Source organism: Nipponia nippon, unplaced genomic scaffold, assembly GCF_047370975.1.
Source record: "Nipponia nippon isolate SJK-2023a ecotype South Korea unplaced genomic scaffold, ASM4737097v1 scaffold_5, whole genome shotgun sequence".
NCBI classification, from domain to species: Eukaryota; Metazoa; Chordata; class Aves; order Pelecaniformes; family Threskiornithidae; genus Nipponia; species Nipponia nippon.
Window position 1 is genome coordinate 74,039,749 of NW_028262369.1, and position 23,174 is coordinate 74,062,922.

The 23,174-nt window shown below is 39.7% G+C and overlaps 1 long non-coding RNA gene across 1 annotated transcript in view; it reads left to right on the plus strand.

Annotated features, from left to right (window-relative positions):
* Nucleotides 1-21,602, plus strand: part of LOC148052328 (uncharacterized) — a 191,875-nt gene extending 170,273 nt beyond the window's left edge. Inside the window, exon 4 of the long non-coding RNA XR_015699007.1 lies at nucleotides 21,014-21,602. This is a non-coding gene — a long non-coding RNA (uncharacterized LOC148052328). The remainder of the gene's footprint in view (nucleotides 1-21,013) is intronic.
* Nucleotides 21,603-23,174: the final 1,572 nt, after the last annotated feature.

Sequence of the window (23,174 nt, forward strand, 5' to 3'; positions counted from 1 at the left end):
TTGAAAGACTACTGCCACAGCTCTAGTGCTCCTGAAAACAGGATAGTTTTCATGCCCTGTCCAGAGGGTTGGCACCTTACCTATCATTCTGTGTATCAGTATCTGTACATCCTTCCCATACCATTTACCCTTAAACTAGTCTGAAAAGCTCTGCCTGGCAAGCAAACTTTGCGAAAGGGTCAGCAGTAGTATCTCAAAGCGGGTTCTTGTGCACTTGGGAGACCATCGCCGGTTCCTTTATCTTTGCTGTTCACTTCATTTAGACACCTCAGAGTGGGCGCATCCCAGAAGCTGTGAGCAACTGCGCGGTGCCATGTGTCAGGCTCACCTGGACCAGCCTCTCCTAGAGCAAGCTGCCAGCAGCAGCTTTGGGCTGGGGAGCATAGAGGAGAACTTGGCCCTCACTCTGCCCTGGAGTCAGCCCTCGGAATTTCCAATGACAGTTTCTTCTAAAGGCCCTAATTCTTCTTAAACCTTGTGTCATTCAACATCAAAGTTTATATCCAGCTGTGCTCACTATTGCTTTTTTCCCTCTTCAGATCCAAATCTGTCGCTAACTGCATTTTCAACTTTTTCAAGTTCTTGGGTCTTTTGAAGTGTCACTACGCTTGTGTTCCCCACAGCCTATTCCCCAACCTGCTTTGCACTGTTATCAAGGCCTGAGAGATCCTTTGTCCCAAATCCTCAAAGGAATATTTCAGTTCTTTCTTTATCCATTTCTGAGGCAGCTCTGTCCCTCGGCCTGTGCACTTCTTAATTTACTCTTAACATTCAATGCATTTTTCTATGGGCACTTAAAATTCACTCTTAACTTTCCTCATTTCAGTCAACATTCACACAGGGACACTTGGCATGTGTCTTGAATTGTCATTTTATTAAAACCCTTTGCTCCTTTACCATTTCAATTACCATTTTGTATAATATCATTTGCATTTGCATGGTACCTTCACCCATAAAAGACAAAAGTTTTTATTCTCTCTTAACAGATGAGTAAAATGGAATCAGAGAGATTAGAAAGATATCTTTGCAGCTCAATACAACTATATGGTCTCCAATGTGTGAGCTTAATTGCATTGGAGGAAAATACTGTAAGCACGATGGATTGACATGTAAATCAAAGTGATATAAATCACAGATCTGCATCATGGAACCTTGATTTGAATAACTGCCTTTAATCTTGGTTTGCATTTGCACTTTTCATTGTTATTCTAACAATGTTTGTTCTTACTGGTGTGCATAATCATTCAGAATTGCAACTGCACGTAGCCTTTACTCCAGCTGGATATTTCTTACTACGTACTGTTCATATACGTGTTTATTTAAGCAGAAAGTTTAACATATATTTATTCAAATTGTACGGTAGAAACCTTAACTTGCATTAGAAAACAGTTCATTACATCTTCAATTTTAGTAGATGAGAGGGTTTTTTTTTTTTAATTTGTATCAAGCTGAATGTACAATTACAGGGCAAAAGATGTGCAAATTGAGATTTAAAAAATATGCTATTAGTAACCCCCTTTTTTCTTATGTATCCAATAGCATAATTTATTAAAACAGATTATTATTAGTAGTAGTAATATTAGTATTATTATATATTAATATCAATTACACTTAATGAATTGGAAGCTTGTTTCTCATCACTGTCAGCCAGATTTTAGGATGCCAAATCTGCAGTAGAGGTGTAATGAGATTTTCAGAACCGCCCTGGCAATCAGGTGCCTGCTTCCAAAGAAATCCATGGATACAAGGTGACCTGTAGGTAGTCTTGAAAAACACAAGAGACATCTGTTTGCAAATGCTCTCAAAAACCTGTGCTGGGGACCTTCACGTTTCTGAAATTAGCTGAGTTCATCTCACTTGCTGTGTCTATTCATGGATTTTAAAATACCAAAATAGGCTGTTCTTTTCAACTCAAAATTGATTTCATTACTACGAATGACTTATTTGGAAAAGAAGTACATATTCTCTCTGTTCCTGCTGAACTGCAGCACAAAGTCATTTGGCCAAAAGCTTTTCTGCATCCTGAAAATACTTACAGCTTCAAAAGTAAACAGAACCCATCATCTGCTCTGTTATAGAGATAGATATAGAAAATTTATTTAGTCAGTAGCACATTATACATGTTGTTAATAAAATGACTGAGATAACGTGAAAATCTAAAAATGTTTCAGTGATTCTGCATGTAATTTAAAAAGTAATATACTTCAACTCATTAGAATGAGTAGGGTTCTTATTAATTAAACATGGTTTTGTTTAGCAGTAAATTATACTAAGTGTAAGTCTTAGCACATGCTTGCTACGCATATAATTTCACATTAAATTTTAAATAGTTTTAAGATGAAAAATAATCATTTTTATATATATATATATTTTGTATGACTTCTTTGAAAAACTATTTTTGTAATCTGTTCTTCCATCGAGCTAGCAGGCGACCTCAGGAAACTTTTCAGATTTTCTCAGCCCCAAACCCTGGTTTCTGTACACAGCTGCCGAAACCCTCTCGAAGTCCCCAACAGCAGCTCTCTCGCTGTTTGACTCCTCAGTCCTTTTCCATGCAGATAGTTCTGCTGCTGCTTATCATCCTCTAAGCTGCCTTTTATTAGAAAATGATGAGCAAGTTTTTCAGAGTCCTAGATCTTTCCCCAACTAATACAACAACCAAAAGAAAAACCCGAGTAATTTTCTCTGGGATCTGTGCGCAGAAAGAGCATAGCAAGAAATGTGAAAAGAGGCAGAAATGGGGGAAGAAGGGACGGGCTGGAATGGGCAGAAGGGGTAGACTGGGCCTATGGTATCCAGAAGTCAGACCACTTCAGGCTGCTGTGGCTGCCGACCTGGAGGAGCAGGTAGTCTTAGTGGTGCAAAATTGATGCGTGCCTCTGACAGGCCATGCCATAAGTGGGCCATCCCCATTGCTGGCTGGTCTTTCCTTTGTTCTCCAGTATTCGGGCAATAGCTGTGTAAGGCCGCACTCTTAAAACACCCTCCTTGGTAAGGCCAAACGGCAGTTCTGCTGAGGGCTCACGAGCAAGCCAGCTATGCCGTAATTAATGCTTTCTTTGGGTAGAAGGAGCTGTACCACTGCCTCGTTTGCTCCACACCTTTCCACGTCCCGGCGGGGGCAGGCGCGCCCTGACCCGGGCTCCTGTCAGACCAGGTCTGGGCACCGCCCTGCCGCGGGCCGGGATCGGCGCTGGGGCGGGGACCTGGCGGCCCGGGGAGGCGGGCGGAGGACGGGAGCAGAGGGCTTAAGTGCAGTGACACCCCGGAGAGGCTCTGCGCCCGCGCCGTGCTGCCAGGCCTTTCCGCGCCGCCTGCTGCCATCTTGTGGGGAGGGGCCCGCGCTGCCCGCCGCCTGCCCGGCGGAGGGAGATGGCGGCTGCAGCGCGGCCCTGTGGCCGTGTCCCTCCGCGTCCCCTCAAGGCCCCTGAGGCGTTACTGCGGGGTTTCTGCTGGGGCGCCCCGTCCCTTCCTGCTCCTGCGCTCACACACCGCCAGGGGCTTTGCCAGGACAGACAGCTGGGCCCAGCGCGCATCACTGCGTTAATCAGAGCTAGTGCGCCAAGCCCCTCTGCTCTCTTGATGAGGCGATGGGGGGAAACGACAGTGGTGCAAATGATCTCTCGTGACCACAACTGTTTGTATGTTGGTCGTTGGAGGCACACATATATGCAGCACATACAGGACAACCAGGGGATCGGGCCCAGTCAGCATGGGTTTATGAAAGGCAGGTCTTGCTTGACTGACCTGATCTTCTATGACAAGGTGACCCACTTGGTGGATGAGGGGAAGGCTGTGGATTTGGTCTACCTGGACTTCAGTAAAGCCTTTGACACCCATTTTGCACAGCATTCTCCTGGAGAAGCTGGCTGCTCGTGGCTTGGATGGGCATATGCTTCTCTGTGTAAAAAACTGGCTGGATGACCAGGCCCAAAGAGTTGTGTGAATGGAGTTAAATCCAGTCAGTGGCTGGTCACAAGTAGTGTTCCCCAGGGCTCAGTATTGGGGCCAGTTCTGTTTAATATCTTTATCAATGACCTGGGCGAGGGGATCAAGTGCACCCTCAGTAAGTTTGCAGACAACACCAAGTTGGGTGGGAGTGTTGATCTGCGGGAGGCTAGGAAGGCCCTACAGAGGGATCTGGACAAGCTGGATCAATGGGCCGAGGCCAATTGCATGAGGTTGCATGAGGTAGTTACACCTACCTGAAAGGAGGCTGTAGCGAGCTGGGGGTCGGTCTCTTCTCCCAAGTAACAAGCAATAGGACAAGAGGAAATGGCCTCAAGTTGCACCAGGGGAGGTTTAGCCTGGATATTAGGAAAAATGTCTTCACCAAAAGGGTTGTCAAGCATTGGAACAGGCTGCCCAGGGAAGTGGTTGAGTCCCCATCCCTGGAGGAATTTAAAAGACATGTAGATGCGGTGCTAAGGGACATGGTTTAGTGGTGGACTTGGCAGCGCTAGGTAGCAGTTGGACTTCATGATCTTAAAGGTCTTTTCCAACCTAAACTATTCTATGATTCTATGTGTCAAGGCCGTACATGGTATTTCTTTGCCCAAAGTTGCCTTCTTTGCCCAAAGGCCATGAGGCAGGCCTTCATGCCAAGGGCCACAGGACACAGAAAAGCCGGGTTCAGCTGCCCTCAGAAAATCCTCAGAAGCCTTTCAGAAAGGATGCTTTACCATAAACAGCCATGGGTCAAAAGCTCTACTTAACCTTTCATAACATAGAGACCAGAAAACACTTCCTACCAAAGAATGTTTTTTATGATGTGAAAATTGTCATGCTGCGTACAAAGAAAAGTAGATGTTTCAGTTTGACATACTAAAAGAGTTATTATTTCAATTCTAACTGGTAATTTTAAATAATTTCCATTTTATTCTAAAGAATGATGTTTCAAGAGCTTTAAGAAAGAAATGTTTCATTTTTTTAATCAAAGGAAATGTTTCATTATGGGTTTGTTTTTTTTTTTACTTTCTGCTTTCCTTTACTTGCAGCTTGCTGCAAATATGAGCACTTTTTTGTTTTGTTTCAGGTTAATCTAATACAATTTTCATTTTGACAGATCTTCAGGCAAATCACAGTATCTGTTATTTATACAGCTTTGTCTGTTAAAGCAGTAAGTGATATTCACTGCTCACCACTTTAAGGACAAATTGAGGCCCTAATCCTGTAAAGACCTACCTATTTTTATGGGTAGAACTGCTTACTGAGCATAAAGTTAATCACGTTAAGCTTGTAAAGCACTAGAGATCCTAGAATGGAAAACATTAGAGATGTGCAAAGTAGTATTTTGACTTTCAAACACTTCTACCCTTCTCTGCCTTTTCTTGCTGAAGGATGGGGGAACTTATTCAAAAGGAATTAAAAAAAAAATAGTTAGAATCTCAGTTCTCTGTATTTTCTTTCATTTTATGCAAAGACTGTATTCTTGATACTAGTTGTATTTCAGTTTAAAAAAATGTCTGTCTGCTCAATTCAACTTCAAATATTTTATTCTGATCCTTCATTTTAAGATACCATATAAACAGAATGGGTAAGAGTTGTGCAGAAACGTAGAAAATTGTTGCTCACCTTAATTCAAAAGGTGCTCTGAGTAAAGCTTTTTTTACAGCTGGGATAATGCCGTTTGCTCTCCTTTCTCTCCTCTCTATTCTCTTCAGAACACAGATCTCCGAGATACTGACCAAACCAAAAGGCATTGCGCTCTTTGCTAACCCTCTTCTTTGCACCCTCTCCCACCCAAAGTGCCTAGGAGCATGCTTCTGCTGTAGTCTTCATTCAATGTCATAGCTTAGGTGATGCTTTTCACTCTTTTTTTGTATACGGAAAAAAAAAATTATACAGCAGCTTGAGAACGCTTTACGTTTAAACAAGTGAGACAGAATGAGGGATAGACTTAATCTCAGTTTTGTCTCAGCCAGAGTTTGAAATGGGCTTTTCTCAAAATACATTCTAAATAAGCATGGGAGATAGGCATGTTAATTTTGGCATTCACAGTTCTACCTGGGCCATAGTCCTCCTAATTTCTTTCTTTCTTCTTTCACTCTATTTTTCATTCTCTTTGCTGTAATTTGGCTGCACTTTCTTACCATTCAAACAGGGACAGAGTCTGAGACCCGCCCTCCACCCTGCACTTAAGATGTCATGATACCTGATAGACACAGGTTGGTAGAAAACCAGAGCAGTTGTTAACAAAATGTATTGTTCCCATGCTGGGCAAGACAGAAATAGGAGTTAAGAGAAGAAGCTTTCCTAGGACTGGGAAGTCTGAGAGCCATTGAAAGCTGTAAGACAGCCAGCTGTAAATCCATGCCTTTGCGCTGCGAAAACGGCTGGACTTTGGCATGGATGGTACCAGGCAGTTTCTGCGATGCCAGAGCGTCACGTGTGCAGAGCTAACGTTGCAGGGAAGCTGTAACACACCTCAGGACAAAACTCTTAGATTTTATCCTTAGGATAGGAATTCAGGTTTAAGCATATGTTGGAGTTGCTGATCATTGTTTATCACTTAGGTTGTTCAAAGGTTAAATTGCGCTCTGGCAATGTAGGTCCTCAGTTCACATGACTGTGAAGGCTTGTCTTTATTGCCTCTGCAGCTATGCCAGACTAGCCCGGCTGGCAGAGGCCCTAGTACAGATTCAAGACATGCTGACAGAAGGAATTTTTTGGCTGGTATAGCTGCACCACATTCCTGACACACATAAGCAAAGACAGCATTTTTCTGCTGACATAGCTGAGCACACAGGAGAAGTCTGCCAGTGTAGCTAAGAGAACTAGAAGTGTGGATTTATTTTTGAATTGAAAAAACAATTATCTATCATGATTGTTCCAGAAATCTTGAAAATCTGAAGCCAAAAGGCTCTAGAACTATAAAACATTAAAAAATGAAATATTATAATTTTTAAAATCTCATTATTTGTAGTAATGGGGAAGCACAGGTCCTGATTTATGTTTTCCTGTAACTGGAAGCATTGATTCTTGTGAGCCCTTCCCTTGTGCCCTGAAACCACTGCAGTCAGTGTAGTCATATGTTGACACAAGTCTCCATTCTTTGGGCAGAAGCAGGGTGTTGTAAACAGCATACAACAATTGCTTAAAGGTTCAAACGGGTTTTCTTTCTTTCTTTCTTTCTTTCTGGTACTTTTCAGGAAATAAAAGTGTATTGGTACCTCATTTCTTAAGTACCCTTAGTATTGTTTTACCAAGCAACAAGGACTTTTTTTAATTAAAAATTGATGGTAGAAAAAATAGTTACTATGTCATTGGCAGAAAAACACAGGAAAGAAAAATCTTTGTATAAATCCATAAAACATATCACTAGTGACAATCCTAATAAAAGTTATCTCAAGCCAGAAGATTAAGGGATTTTTTTAGCAAGTAAATATAGAAGCAAAAAAGAAATTTAGACATTCAGGTCAGGCATTCATATAAGTAAATATATTCTTTAATTTATTAATGAAGATCAGAATCCTGTTAAATTGTTTATTAAACAGAGCTTCAATATCTTTTGTGTCTGTAGCTGAATGTATTTTAAAGAGTTAGAAAGGCAATACATGAAAGATTAAAAGAGCATTATTCACTAGTCTGTCACAGCAGGATGACCAAGTCTGCTCCTATTAAAGCTGTTATTGCCATGCTAAAATACCTACGCTCAAAGACTGAGATAAACGTATACATGAAATATTTTAACATTATCAACCAATGAAAATAAAAGTAGCAAGTAATGATCTTGCGCATCAATGTTCTGCTGCAAACATCAGTATAGTACATATAGTACATATAGTACACATTTCAGACTTACTATTCATGGATTTGAAAGAATTTGTGTCTGTCAGGTTTGCCACTGATGCAAACACGAGGCATCTTCAAACAAGTTAACACTGTTGCATGTGTGCCCACTTCACCCTAATCTAAAAGTTTTTCCACACAAATTGAACAGCATGCTATGTTGCTGATAAGGCACTCAGAGGCAACTATATGTTAGAATACATAGAACATTTTTAAGCCCAGCTTTGTTTGCTTAGAACAGTAACCTTTCTGGTTGAGATTTTGCTAGAGATTTTTTTTCTTTTTGCATATTGTGTTTTGGCAATAAGCATTTCAGCCATTTTAAATGAGGAAAGATCAAAATGTCATTTTTTAAAATAGTAATTTTTTAAAATAGATGATACAAAATAAACAATTACAGCGCTGAAGTAATTATGCATAATTGGCACTGCAAACAGATCAAGTTCTCCAATGCAGTTCTGTATTCATAACTTCAGCTTACATCTTTTATAAAGAAATGTTGCACACGGAGGACACTTTACAAGGAAAGCATTGTCATGACTAATTCCTTTATGGTACTTTACTAGATTTTATATAAAGATATCTGTGAGTGAGGTGTCAGGTGAATGCATAGTTATCTAATAGCGTGTATCTGTGTATTCCAGTTTGTGAATCTGTCTGAGTGTGCGTGTTTGTATATAATACATGGTGTATTTTAATATCTAGTTAGCTATTACTACACGTTGCTGGGGTGGAGCACAGTAAATTTTGGCATTTAACAAGATTATGCACAAGCTCCAAGCAAAAAAAAAAAAAAAATAACGCGGTTAGCATGTCCGTTGTACCACAAGTGACCAAACCCATTCATACTGAAGTTAAATGATGTGCTATAGCCATAGGCATACGAGGGGAAATATCCAGCCAACAGCTTCCAAAACTTTTGAATAGAAGAGCCACTGTTTTTTGAATTTTTCGTAGACCACTGTGCCTCCATATCATCAATCTTTATGAACACGTAAGAGCTGTAAATTAATGAACACGTAATGTGTTTAAGTAATTCACACATAAATTCATGAACATGTTGAAGTGTGTGTTTTTGTACTTGGAGCACCATCTACTGGGTAGTCGGAATTAATGAACACAGCTTTACTATTTCTTAGGATCAAAGTATACTGTTTTGTAGAAACAAAAATACTGTACCAGGGATAGCTATTAAGTGACAAACAAAGCTTTCTTCATAATTATATTTTACAGTGTTATCAAATACAAAAGGGAAACTAGAGTATTGGAGTGAAATTAAAATTTTGTAGACTTTTAAAAAATTATTATCCACAAATAGATATCATTAAATGATGCAAACTTGCATATCTCATAACAGATCTTCACGCATACAGTTTTAAAGTATTTTTAGTAATATCATGGTAGCTGTACGTTGGAAAAACTGTTACTCCCCAAATTAAGATCAAAGCTTTATTCTTGACTGATTTTTTTACTATATATGGTGAAATAATAACCCAAGGTTATGATGCAACAAATCTCTTTTTTTAAGACTTAGAGCTAGAATGTAGTTTTCTGTAAGGAAACCTTCAGAAAAGGAATTCAATGTATGTCAGAAAATGGCAAAATTCAGCAAGCATAACATAAAAACTTTTTAATATACCTGTAATTCACAAAGAATAATTATAAGGCGCTTACCTGCTAGTTAGTTTGTTGTCTGCATCCCCTTTTTTTGTTGTGGGTTTTTTTTTTTTTCATTTCTGATTCCTATCCTACTGTTATTGTTCAAGAAAAAGTGGGGCCAAACAGTGGAGCCCACAGTTTGTGGGTTTAGGACAGCAGACGGTGGCAGGAGATTGATTGTAGTGAGCGTTGGTCAATTTATGTTCAGTTTAGGTAAGGTATTTATTGTGACTATGACAGCAACAAAAAGTTAAGATGAAGAGGCAGTGGGGGGAAGAAGTTGCCTTTCAAGACCTCTGAAAAATGCTGTATGACATCATAACGAAATGAAGGAGACAAAGAAAATAGGGGTTATTCCATTCTGTAGTTACTGGGTTACCCGTGTACCTACTGCCTTTTCTTACTGAGTGTTTCCTACAAGGTCATGCCTGGGCACTATTTCCTCTCTGACAAGGGGGACTCACGCAGGTCAACTTCTCCGAAGTCAGCTTTTGTGGCTCAGTAATGGTTATCTACTAGACCTTGCTGTCTCTCAGTAGCTGTGGTTGTTGTTCCCTTTAGTTACTTGTGACTTGATTTAAAACCTTAAAATTAAAAAGCTTCCTGAAAGGAGTAATGTTCAGTTTAAACAGTTACAATACAGCAGAGTTAACAGAAACTCAGCTGCTAGTCTATGTTTCTGCTGCTGTTTTCAACTGTGATACTACTTCAGACGTCTTGAAGCATAGTTCCTGATATCATTAATTTATAAAGGACACAATACTGAATTGCTGAGTCTAAATAAAAATCCGTGGGGTGCTACTTCATTATTTTTTCCTTCTGAAAAGAAAACTGGAAGTTCTTTTGTGAGTAGAACTGGATGAACTGGTTCAGGTAAAGGAAGCCACCTGAAACATTGGACAAAACTTTAAAAGGGTTAAAATACCTGCTGAAAAATTTGGAATAGCCCAAGTCATTTTGGGTTGGTTTGTTGGGTTTTTGTTTTGTTTTGTTTTGTTTCTTTCTGTTTATAATCCCAGTTATTTTGGTTTTGTTTTGGTGGTTTTTTTGTGGTTTTATAAACTTTTTATACTGGTACTTTGAGACAAAATTATCCAAGTTCTATAGAAAAGTCTATCTTTGAGGAAATTTTGACCAGACAGAAATGGGGGGGCGGGGGTGTCAGATACCTGACCTGGAAATATGTCCTTGCAAGCTTACAGGTTGTTTGCAGTTCTATGCAAACTTCTTTGTGCTCATCTTTACCAAAGATCTTAGGACTGTTCATCACTGTTTTCTTTAAGAGGATGGGAGAAGGTTCAGTTAAATTTGAGGCTGGACTGAAAAATCCGGCGCTGAGGACATTGACTGGACTGATACTGCCTGTACAGCTTGGGACACAGAAATCAGTGGTTCCTCTATCTGGAGGACCATCCAAAGGGAAAGCTGTCTTACTCTAACTAAGAATAAAAGGTATAGGAAGACATCAGCAAGGGAAGAGTTAGCAAGAGATACAAAAACACAAAGGAAAAGTCTGATAAATAGAAAATGTCATGAAAATGAATAGATAGACAGTAGGAGAGAAAAAGGGGAATCTGTACAATGGGAGAAAACAGGGACTGAGAAAAGTTCAAAGAAAATACTAGCTTAACCTCAGTAACCCACTCACACTGAAAGGGCAAAGAATCTCATTTAACATTTCTTAGGTTTCAGAATTCATTGTACTTTGGAAGAATACTTGATAAATTATTTAGACAGTTTCAACTGAGATTGGAAAAGTCCCAGCCTGTCAGAAGCTAAGTTAAAAAAGGTTGGTGCTGTATAAATAATTTACTTCTTTGGGGAGGAAAAAAACATACAAATGCTAGCGTCTAAAGTAGAGAAGCACTAAACCTGCTGAAGCTCGCTAGCCATACAGTGGAATTTAAGCCAGCACTACAAACTGAGTGCTCTCATTTAAAAGCAGAGGCTATGCCAAAGCTAAGTTATCAAAAGAAGGTCAACATTAAAGATTCTACAATTCGCTGCTTTTATACGTTCACCCTTTTAACACCGTGAGCATACTCCAGTTTAAAAAAACTGGTAAAATCCTCTTTTTTCAGTGATTTCTCATAGCAACTAATTTAAGTAAAGCAAGCCTATCATATCAGTGTTGGTTTTCTTCTTAATTCATTTGTTTTATTTCTATAAAGCACTCTCCACCTTCATCATAACAATTCACTGTTCATAGAAGATAGTGCCCGTTCCAGTCGGAATTGCTTGACATTTCAAGGGAACTAGAGCAAGGGGTTTGTTTGTTTGTTTTGACATGGAATAATTATTACTCATTGTGTTTATTATGGTACCTTTTAAGACTAATCACCCTAGTAACAGAGGAAAGGAATTTAAATATATATATATATTCTATTATGGCTTTTATTCCAGTAAGTACAAGTGCAGAATTTGGTGACAGCAATGCCCTTCTACTCCGACATACCAGCACTATGTAATATTCTGAGTAATGTCACTTGAGCAATATCAGATGTACAGTGAGCACAGTAGCTGTCCCCACTGCCAGCATAGCTTTGCTGGTTGTCGTGAGATAACGCTCCTCCCCAAAGACACCCTTCCATGAGGGGCTTTTGTCCCCCATTCCTCACTGAAGTCTACAGAAAATGAGGTGACTCGGCAGCTTAGGACGGCTAAGGCCCTAAATGCAGTCCTTATTTCTTTTTTCTGGCCACTACAAGAGCCCTCAGATAAATAACTAATCAGCCTATCACTTAATTCCGTGTACAGTCAATACACTCAGTGGCAAGGATGATGAACGATATTACTAGAAGTTTGACCGACACATATCAGGACCATCTCAGATTTGCGGCTAGCAAGAGAAAATAAATGCTATAGGTCTGGTAGGTGATTGATGGATTAAAACTCTGCAGAAAGGAGGTTAGCTAGATCACAATGCCTAAAAATTGTTTAGTGTGTGCCCATATATAAAACTGGAATTCCACTTGTATGCCTCCTGCGCAGTCTGATTAGCTCACTAGTCACAGTTAGGATATTTGCATCTCAAAGTTGCTGTGCAGAGTCTGTCTTGATACTTGTCGGTAGAATGATTATGTGTTCCCTGTGAGAAGATGTATTTAGAGTTGATTTTCAAAGTGTCACCACTGTGAGAGAGCATGCCAGGGCAGCACACCCTGTAATTTGGCTGACCTGTGGGGGAGGTTGGGGGAAGCAGAGTCAGGACTTCATTAATTCCTGAGAAACTTAAAAGCATATGGCCCCCAGTGTGACAACATCTACTGCAGGCATGGCTGTGACGCAGCCTTTTGCACCCTATAACTAGAAACATAACACTTTCTATCTATCTTCAGTGTCCTCAGTATGTTTTTTTTTTTACTAATTCATGTAATTTCATTCTGTAATACTGATGTGAAGAAAATTTCTTTGTTTTGATCTATTAGCCCCAACCACCTTTCAGTTCTCAGAGGGTCTAGTAATGATCTTCCTTCTTACGTCTGGGGCTTTAGCCAAGTAGAGTGGCAAATCCGTGCTCTCCTCAGCCTTTGACCAGGGACCCCTCTGGATCTTTCAAGGACCTTGGGCTGGAGCAGAGGCAATCATTTGTTATCCTGATTCTTGTCAGCTCTGGGGCCTGTATTTGGCAAAGGTACGTAATTCTCATGAAAACAGGATGTGCCTGAAACACTGGGTTTAGTTTGGTATCTTTATACTGCATATTAAATCTTTTAACTGCAAGAGCTTAATGAAGAGGTGATAATAAAGGAGCTGGCAGCTTTCCTTTTGCATTTACGATGAATATTTTTTATGTAACTAGTGGGCAGAACATAGATATATGTTCCAGGTTGTCTAGAAGCGCTATGGATGAACATGACCACCCTCAGTTTTAATAGCAGCATATTGATATCGTAGGTATGACAACAGCTTCTAAAGTCACATGGAGATTGCAGTAGGGAGTTAAATGAGGAACAAGAAAGTTTCCCTGTTGCAGAGATTTTTCAAAATAAAGTGGCAAATCCAGTGAAGAAAATATGGTCCATGATGGAATTCCTTCATTTTCAAAGAATAAGCTAAGCTAGTTCAAACTTACTGCAAAATTGAGTTAATATTTTGTACACTTGAATTAAAAAAAGGGCAAACTTCAGAAAAATCAAGCAATTCCTTAATGTTTATTGTTGATCCCTTCCAAATGAGGCTTTATCCTTTGCTTGTCATAGATCAAGGGGTTTATCAAGGTTTTGTGTATTTATATTTTTCCCAGATTTGCTAATTGTGGCATAACAAATGGAGAAAGGTCAACAGCACTAAATAATTGCAATAAAAAATGAACAAAAAGAAATGGAGGATTAGTTTGCTTGTTAAATTTGATGTTATTCTTTGCTTTCAGAATTAGCTTCCTAATCAATATTTCTGCTCTTCACATTTACTTACATCAGCTACCGGAGGAGCAAATCACTACTGAATAAATATCACCAAGGATAAAATCTATTTCAGTGTTATTTTGTCTTATATCGAGTAATAGTCACTATATGGGAGAATACTGATATAGCAAAAGAAACAAACTTAAGCGCCTCTGCCTTTTATTAAAGCTAATGCAAGTTGGGGAGCAGGCTCCCTGGGGAAGGGGTTTCAAGAGCCTCTGCAGATCCCTGCCCCCCGGAGTATCCCGCTGTGCTACTGGAGTACTTCTGCGAGAACAACTGAGACTCAGCCACTGATAGGAGATATGTGCAACTTTGAGTTAAATTCTCTGTGTCAAAAGTGATGTAATGACACACACTGGGTGGGAAGTGTAATTTTTAAACTGGTACAATATATTACTTCATGTTCTTAATTGCTTGTTGGTTGGTGGTAGGAGGTAGAGCACAGGAAGGAGATGGACAGGGGCATTGTGGTGTGTGTTTGCAGCCTGCCCTACAAGGTGGCTCTCACAGGGTGGGTGTCAGGAAGCATCAGTTTATCTAAACTGATGTAGCCCATCACTAACCTGGCACAGCACTGCCTTCCAGGCATCCTGCTGGGGTCTGCTTCAGCGCCAGTGCCCACAGATGCCAGAGACTGAAATGGAAAAACGGGCACCACGGCTACCACTGTGGTTGTTGGAAGCATAATCATGGGGGCTGGGCTGGGGGAGGAGTATTTAAGCTGCATTTTGTTTCTGTTCTTGCATGGCTGCGTAACAATTACCAACTTCTATTGAATCTCTCCCTGTTTGCTCCTTGGCCTTGTAGCTACACGGGATGCAGCACCCAGGCACGCCCCGGCATTGTTGCTCGCCTGTTCTGCACGAGTAGTGCCAGGGAGCACTGCGCGGCCAGGGCTCCCTCTGAGATGCCTGGGCAATGCTCTGCTGTTCCCCGCGGTTCCCATTTGCATCTCAATGCCAGAACTGGGCGGATGAGCTGGGCTCCATCTCACTTACACCAGAGTAATAATTGATTTCAGGCCTGAGTAAGTCCATTGAGCTCAGCTGAGTTTCTCCAGATTTACACTGATGTAACCAAGATCAGTTTGTGACCTCTGTGTAAGATGAAACATTATTATTAAGTATTTGTCCTTTTGTGTTCATGAAGAGCCAAGGACACACTACTGACAGTCATATGCTAATAAGATAAAGGAGCAAAAGATGACTGAGGAAGGAAGAAATAGTTTTGAGTGCAAATCTAATTCTGAGACAAAGGTGAACAATATTTCGATAGAGATGGATCTGACAAACATACTATATATAGATCTAAACTTTCATTCCCATGATTTCAAACTGTTTTTTCCATCAAGCTCAAAAAAATGAGTTATCCAAATATTCGCTCTTCTCTTTCTCTCATTGAACTTTATGCTTTCATGTCAACACACTCACTTCACAGTAATGCTTTCCTTTTTACTTTGAAAAAAATTCTTTGAATATTGTATTATAACCTTGAAAATGAAATGCAACACTTTGGTAATTATTTATTGATTTGTAGTTCTATTTCCTGTTGTAAAAAAAATCTGAATTCCTTGAAATTTGAGATAAACCCAAAATTCTAGAATTTCTCTGTGAAAAAAACATGCAGTTCCTGCCTGCTGACCAAGCTTTATCCCTTCTGTGGCAGTATGTAGGTCTGTCCGGTCCAGAATTCTTCCTCTCTGTGGCATTGCCTTTAACTGCCATTGCATGGCAGAGAACCCCAGGTCTTCCTGAGAATGGTACAGCACATCCACCTGAAACTCCAGAGCTTGTTACGTTATTACTTGCCTATGTAGAAAACAGCAGGAAGAATATCAGAAAACCTAAGTATGTTATTTGTTTTGGAAAGACTGACTGTAGTAAGCACAGTTCAGCACCAATGACATAGTAAGATCCAAGACCTTTCTCCTTCGACCAGGGGAAAGAGGCAAAGTCCTACATCATATCACTCCAATCCCAGCTGTTGAGAATACCCGCAACAGGAGACGGGGCAGATGAACCACATCAAATTGCTTGTCTGCTTGCCAACACACAGGCTGCCTTCCCTTCTGAAGTTCATCTATCAGCTTTTCACATTTCTGTTCCCCGTCCTATCATTACTCAGTTCTGTTACAACCTTTTATATAGATGCTGGCAAATGACAAACGTGGCTAGAAAATACAATGTGAAACATTTACAGATTATATATGCATAGCTGCATAATAAGCATCTAAGAAGAAAGCACATTTCTTGGCAGAGTGGATGTAACAAAAGTCCTACAAAGTTAAAGCCAGTCCTACAAAGTTAAAGCCAGTCCTACAAAGTTCTGTCTTTCTGCTGCCTTTCACTCTTTTCCTTCCTGTATTTTTTTTTTTTTAACTTTGTCATAAAGCAATAAGGTCAACACAGCAAGCCCAGCTCTCTACGCACTGGTTACTCACTGAGGCTATGCCTTTGATGTTGGGAGTGGGATCTGACTTACTATATATTTCAGTGAAGACTTTTTAAGGTACCATATTTTTTCAGCTAGTAAATAAAAAGAGACGATCCATGCTTTTCAAAGTATGGACATGTTTTCCACACTCACCATGGTTCTTACTAGCTGACGGAAATATAATTCAGACAGCACTTGAGAAGAATTGACATTCTAAAATCCCCACCATCCCTGCAGAGGTGCTTTAGTCCAATTTTGAATAGATATTTCTGTTCTTGGTTTTGTTTCGTTATAAGATGCTACTCATTTTAGTGCATCTTCTTTTGCAAATCCCAGAATAAAAAGAAACGTTGCAAGTGTGCAAGTCAATGCTGTTTGAAGAGAATGTATTGTAAAATTATCTCTGCATTCTTTTTTATACTATAAAAGGGCTGACAGCACTTTGATGTGGAAAGGATGAGATACAGTAATCTGAGGGGCTGCTATGAAAGGAACAACATGCTTTAAGCTGGAACTATACAGAGAAACACAGAGAGTAATGACAGCTTCACACAACGTCTAATTTGAGTCCTTCTTTGCACCACAGAGGAATCATTAAACCACAGCCATCTGCTAATGAGCGGGGAGGCTTCTGAGCAGAGGTCACCTTCCTTCCATATTTTGTAAAATTCACTCCACCCCAGTTATAAAACCATCCATTATCTCCTTTTCTTGCACAACATTTTGTCTTTGGCAAGTTTACTGTCACATAGAAATCAAATCAAGAAAGGGAAAAATTAGTGCCTGCTTTTGCAATTGAAATTCCTTCTAATTTGAAGTAGAAATTACTTCTATGGATGGGGAAATTAGTTACAAATATTCCTTAAAAAAGAAAAAAAAAAGCAGACATCCTCTCACACACACACACACTCCAACTAAATAACAAAAGCAAAGCTGGCATGCTATAGTTTCAAGCGGGAGTAACACTACATATGTGCTTGCAGATCACTGCTCTACCAGCAAGTGACTTGCTGTGTGGGATCACATTTTGGTATTGCCAACTCAAGTTGGCAAATGTTGACTACAACTGTCAAGGGCAAGAAATTTCAAGAGCAGCAGAACTATTTGCTAACTAAACAAAATGTCATACTCGTTAATACACCTGTTCACGTTTCATATTCGACTGGGTTAATGTTAAAAAGAACAAACTTCCAGATAAAGGCAAATGCTGAATTTGGAATGCTAGAAAATAAATGCATCAAGTTATTTTTATATCTATGAATGTTAGATAGTGAAATATTTCCTAAAGCTCAGAAATTTGTCAGATTATTAATCAGAACAAAACAAATCCACTGAGTTGCAAATAATGCACAGAATGCCTAGTGAAAAGGCATGCTGATTAGCTGTACCACAACATCCCTGTGCTTATATCACGCACAAAACACAAGCGACTTGCTCTGAAGTGTCTGTAACTATCACAAGGCACCTAAAAATTAAAAGAGTACTTCTTTAATTTTCTCCGAGTAGAATTTATTCTTCCACCCTTAAGGTATGTGCTGTGATGCAAACAGACTGGAAAACCTAGATGTGTGGTGTCAAAGCTATGAAGATCCATGAAGTAGTGATTAAGAGAGTAGATCTTTATTCACATTTATTTAAGAAGCCAGTACAGCCTTTAAAAGATTGTTTACATAGATGCATTTGACAGATAAATTACAGCACATTTATTATTATTAGGGAATCTAATTAGTTGTAATTCTAATACAACAAGGAATAATTAATTTTTTTAACTCAGTGAGATAAAGAATGGACACACTCTGCCACCCAAAATGAGTTTATAATTTCCATGTAAAAATATTTAGTCAATGTGTAATGAAGCTGAGGGAAGCGGCATCTCCTATGCAGAGAATAAAGCTACCTGTCACAAACAGGGTTAAGCTTAATTCTGGTGCTTCTCCCATGACCGAGAGCATCGTTCTATTCTTTGGAACTTGGGAGTACCTAGGAATGCTATGATTTATTTCTTGTATGTGTGTTTTATAGTACTTTCTCTTTCTCATACTTATCTTCATTCACACAGATCTGTACAACTCAGAAATAACCACATCTGGCCAGCTGCATGCTTGATCTGAACAACATCATCTAGCTTACTGCATTACCGCTCTGGCACAGATCTTATCACATCACAAGCCTTTTACACTTAATTTATCAGTCTGAAATGCTCTGTATTGTGTCCAGGTAGAGTTCAGAGTGCTGGCTTTGACCTCTAAAGCTCCTGGTGGCCTAGGACCTGGCTGGAAATCATCTGTTGTTTAAACAGAGATATACCTGAGAAAACTGGATCACTCTGCTAAAGAGAGCTATTATCGGGCTATTTTGGGAGCCCATGCCTACTATTTAAACTTCCTACCTCTGTGGTAGATGAAGTCCTGTGCTGTTCCTGTGACAGGTTATTGAAAATTATTTAAAGCAATTATTTGCATCTGTATGTTTTCTAGTTTCATTTCTAAATGTCAACTTATGGCCAACCCATGCAATGGGATGGAGAGGAAGACATAGAACTACCCAAAATTCTGTTTGTGGTAGATGTTTTTCAAGGTTAGACAATATTAGGGCACCAGGGTGGTGTGAGAAATATTGGAAGGGAACAAATTTTGGGTTTGGAGGAGGCAGCTATCTTGAACCAGCAGTGAGTAAGAGAGAGTGAGCAAAGCCGGGGGGTCACCAGCTCAGCAGGTGGCAGAGGACCCTGCTGAAGCCAGAAGATGCCTCAGCTGGGCAGTGGAAAATCAGCTGAAGTGCGTGACCGTGTGACTTTGATAGCCTTGCACTTACACACTGCTAGCTCCTCAGTTTTGGTGTGAAATAGCCTGTATTGCTAAACATCACAGCATGCTGCAAAGCTCACCTGTCAGTGACTGTGCTATGTGGGCCTGACGGGGAAACTCTGCCAGGACAGGGAGTTCTTCCTTTCCGTTTCAGGAATTTTAATTTGTTACTGCTGTATAGGGTAACTGCTGTGTAAGGCAGATGCTCTTAGCTTTCATTTTAAATTATTTTGAAATAGTTTTTATTGGTGTGGAGCTCATTGATGGGCATCTTTTTCTTGCTTTCTTTTCCAGTAAGGTCTGTTACCCCAAGAGGAGACTGACCATTACGGAGAAATGAAGGGCCATGCTCGCTTCTCCTGGCTGTTCCTCTCACAAACACAACCTCAGCCTGTCAGCCACAATCCCCAGTCCCTTTCTCTCCATAAGCTAATCACAGCTAAAGGTTTAGTGCCCATGCACAAATTTGTAGCATCACTCTGATGTACATCCTTTTACTTAACCGTAAAAATGACTACTTTTCCATAGTGTCGTGGTTTAACCCCAGTGGGCAACTAAGCCCCACACAGCCGCTCGCTCATGCCCCCCCCCCGGTGGGATGGGGGAGAGAATCAGAAGAGTAAAAGTGAGAAAAACTCATGGGCTGAGATAAAGACAGTTTAATAGGTAAAGCAAAAGCCGCGCACATAAGCAAAGTAAAACAAGGAATTCATTCATTATTTCCCATCGGCAGGCAGGTGTTCAGCCATCCCCAGGAAAGCAGGGCTCCATCACATCTAACCGGTACTTGGGAAGACAAACACCATCGCTCCGAACGTCTCCCGCTTCCTTCTTCCCCCAGCTTATATACTGAGCATGATGTCATACGGTATGGAATAGCCCTTTGGCCAGTCTGGGTCAGCTGTCCTGGCTCTGCTCCCTCCCAGCTCCTTGTGCACCTGGCAGAGCATGGGAAGCTGAAAAGTCCTTGACTAGTATAAACAGTACTCAGCAACAACCAAAACATCAGTGTGTTATCAACATTATTCTCATCCTAAATCCAAAACACAGCATTATACTAGCTACTAAGAAGAAAATTAACTCTATCCCAGCTAAAATGAGGATACATAGATAACTACATTAATATACTATCAAGCAGCCAGATTAGACTGAGAATCACCTTTTCTGGGAAGATCTGCAGTCCAGATTTCCCTGTCTGTATATGGTAGGTAATCTGCAGACAGCTTTGGATTATAATTAAATACACTTAAAAAACTAGTTTGCAGACTGATGCCAGCGATTAATTGTCTACAAACCCCACCCTTTTCTTTTCTTTTTTGCTTATGACTCTTCTTGTGCTCTGTGGTGCTAATAATACATTAAATTCAATTCTACACTGAATGTAAAGATTAATGAAGGGATTTTTTTTCCCAAGTGGCATCCTTTCCTGTTTTCAAGCCCTCTTTCTCTCTCTTACCCGTCCCTTCTCCCTCATGCTTTCTCTGAATGTAGATGCTCATTGACAGATAAACTGTCATGTTTTCATTTCCAAATTTTGGTTTAAAAAATTCCTCCTTTGAGGATGATGAATTTACTAGATGCTGTGATGATGATTCCTCAGTTTTTCATGATGCTGTCAATCAACTGTTGTGTATTACTTGGAAAAAGTTGTGATGACTCTTAACACTTCAAAATGCTAAAAAATTGTATCATTTCAGATTATTATAAAAATCTGCCTCTATAAGATTTAGAGGCTAGTCATGATTATTTTCATGTGTATTTCATGTATTTTAGGAAAAATGCCTAATAGGCTTGTTATTTGTATTTTTATGACTCTGCTGTAGCTAAAGCTGTTCCTTGTTTACTCTCTCTTTGTTCTTCTTCACTTCATGCCATCTTTCTTCTCTGCTTATCCACACACAAACAACCAACCAGTGCTTCCCGCTGCCTCCTGGACTGCTGCCAGCTGTCCTGATGTCAACCGGCAAAGGACAAAACCAGCCCAGCAATAAAGAAACTCGCCAAGAAGCGATGCTCTGCAGCCTCGGCAGACAGTGCGTCCTCCCTGCATTCAGAATGCCAGCAAAGATGTCTCCATGCAGGCAGAGGTCTCCATACTGGAAATATTAGAAGAATTCAGTCATTTAGTTATCTTTATATTATTGGGCATAAAATCAGAAAACCAAAATAAACTGTCTTTTGACTGTCCTTCAAATCAACATCTCTCGTTGCAATGCTTGGCAGAATTTTTATGTTTAGAGATTAATATACTGGTCAATAGTTACTTGACTTAATTTTCTTAAACTGCCCCTTCCTAAATAAAAGCTCTTGGGGGCACCGTTCCATTACAAAAAGAAGGAAGAAAAGCTGAGAAAAACGAGATGCTTCTGTTCTCAGAATTTAATTTCCCACAATGATACACAGTGATACTAGAGAAAATGAGACATAAGTGACAGAAGCATTATCACTAAATTTTTGGAGCTATGAAAACTCCTCAGTGTCAAAACCGAGTTAACTACATTCAAGGTAATTCGTAACTGGAGCTGAGAAGCAATGGAACAATATATTAGGGAACTTGCAAAAGGATTTCCAGAAGTAACGGCTCATTATAGCTATAGGTAGGAGGTGGGGAAAAAATCCATATTGTTGCTAACAATTGGTATGGTAGAAAATAACAACAGCTATTTGATTAGGTAGGGAAAAAATAGGAATACATTTTAATTCCAAGAAAATCTGTGCCTGAAGAAGAAATTCTAAATAGAATTGATTAACAAGAGACACCTTCTCCTATTAATTCTTATACAAGCACATTACCTATGATCTGATGCTTAGTAAAAGCACAACAAAAACCCAAACCCTCCAACACTTACTAATGCATACTGGCAGGAATACACACCAAAAAGAAAATCAAATCAGGTTTTCAGGAAACGTTCATGTTCAAAAACAGACTACCTCCAAATTTTAAGATTATATCAAATGAGATTTTTTAATTTATATCTATAAAGTAAACCCAGTTTAAAGCTGAGTCATAGTAGATCTGCAGGACGCCTCGTCCAAGTAAGACTTAAGGAACATGTTTTTTTAAATCTTAGTAATTTTATTCTTTTTGACCTGTGTTCTTTTTTAGGACTACTGAATCTTAAGTGTACTGAATGGCATGAGTATTTGTGCTTATTTTCAGCTCTGTTAATTGAGGAGGCTGTCTGTCCTTGCTTTAACCTACTTTCACTGCTGAAGTCATTTTGCCTCATAAGCCCCATGGAGATTTGAGACGCAAAGCCAGTTTATTTCTACAGCGGTCCCACTTTGTTCAGAAATATTGCCAAAGGCTTATTTGGAAACCCTTCTCATAGGAAATAGGAACATTTGGTACTTTGCAAAGACCGTAAGGACTCAACTCAAAATAGAAAGTACAGTTACCAACCATAAGATGAGTATACTGCCTCACTTCAAATTTAACGTTTGAGGAGAAAGCCCATTAAAAACCAAAAAATATTAATATTCATCAGGTATTAAAACAGGGTGTGACTCTAAATATTGATATAATTATTTGTTAATTGCATGTTACTTATTATACATGACATTTTCTGATATGGACTTTACCACATATTCTGTAGCAAAATGTTAAAGAAAATTACTATTTTTGTGTATGCTTTCATGCTGCATTTTATGCCTGAAAACGTAGAAGTATTTTCACCATGATCAAAAAGGATGGGACATTCACAACTGCATATTTTGAAAAAAAAATCTCAAATCTTACACATTTGGAAAAAATTGAAGTATGTGTTGGTATGCTGGAACGCCTCCTGTTAAGCGGGATGCAGAGGTGACTGATAGAGAGGGCCACCTGTATCCAGACAGGTTTTTTGTGAGCACTCTTCATGATTGCTTTGTGCTTTCAAAAGAGAACAGTGTCATCATTTTCCGTGATCCTCCCCACAGCAATGATGAAATCTATCAGCCCAGAAGGACTCCTGGGAAGCAGACAGTTTTTTGTCAGTGTTCAACTGCAGTCCTGGTGTCCCCAGAAGTTTCATGAAGTAGATCCTTCACCAGTAATAGAACAGCAAAGAAGTATAACCATAGTAGCAGCTGA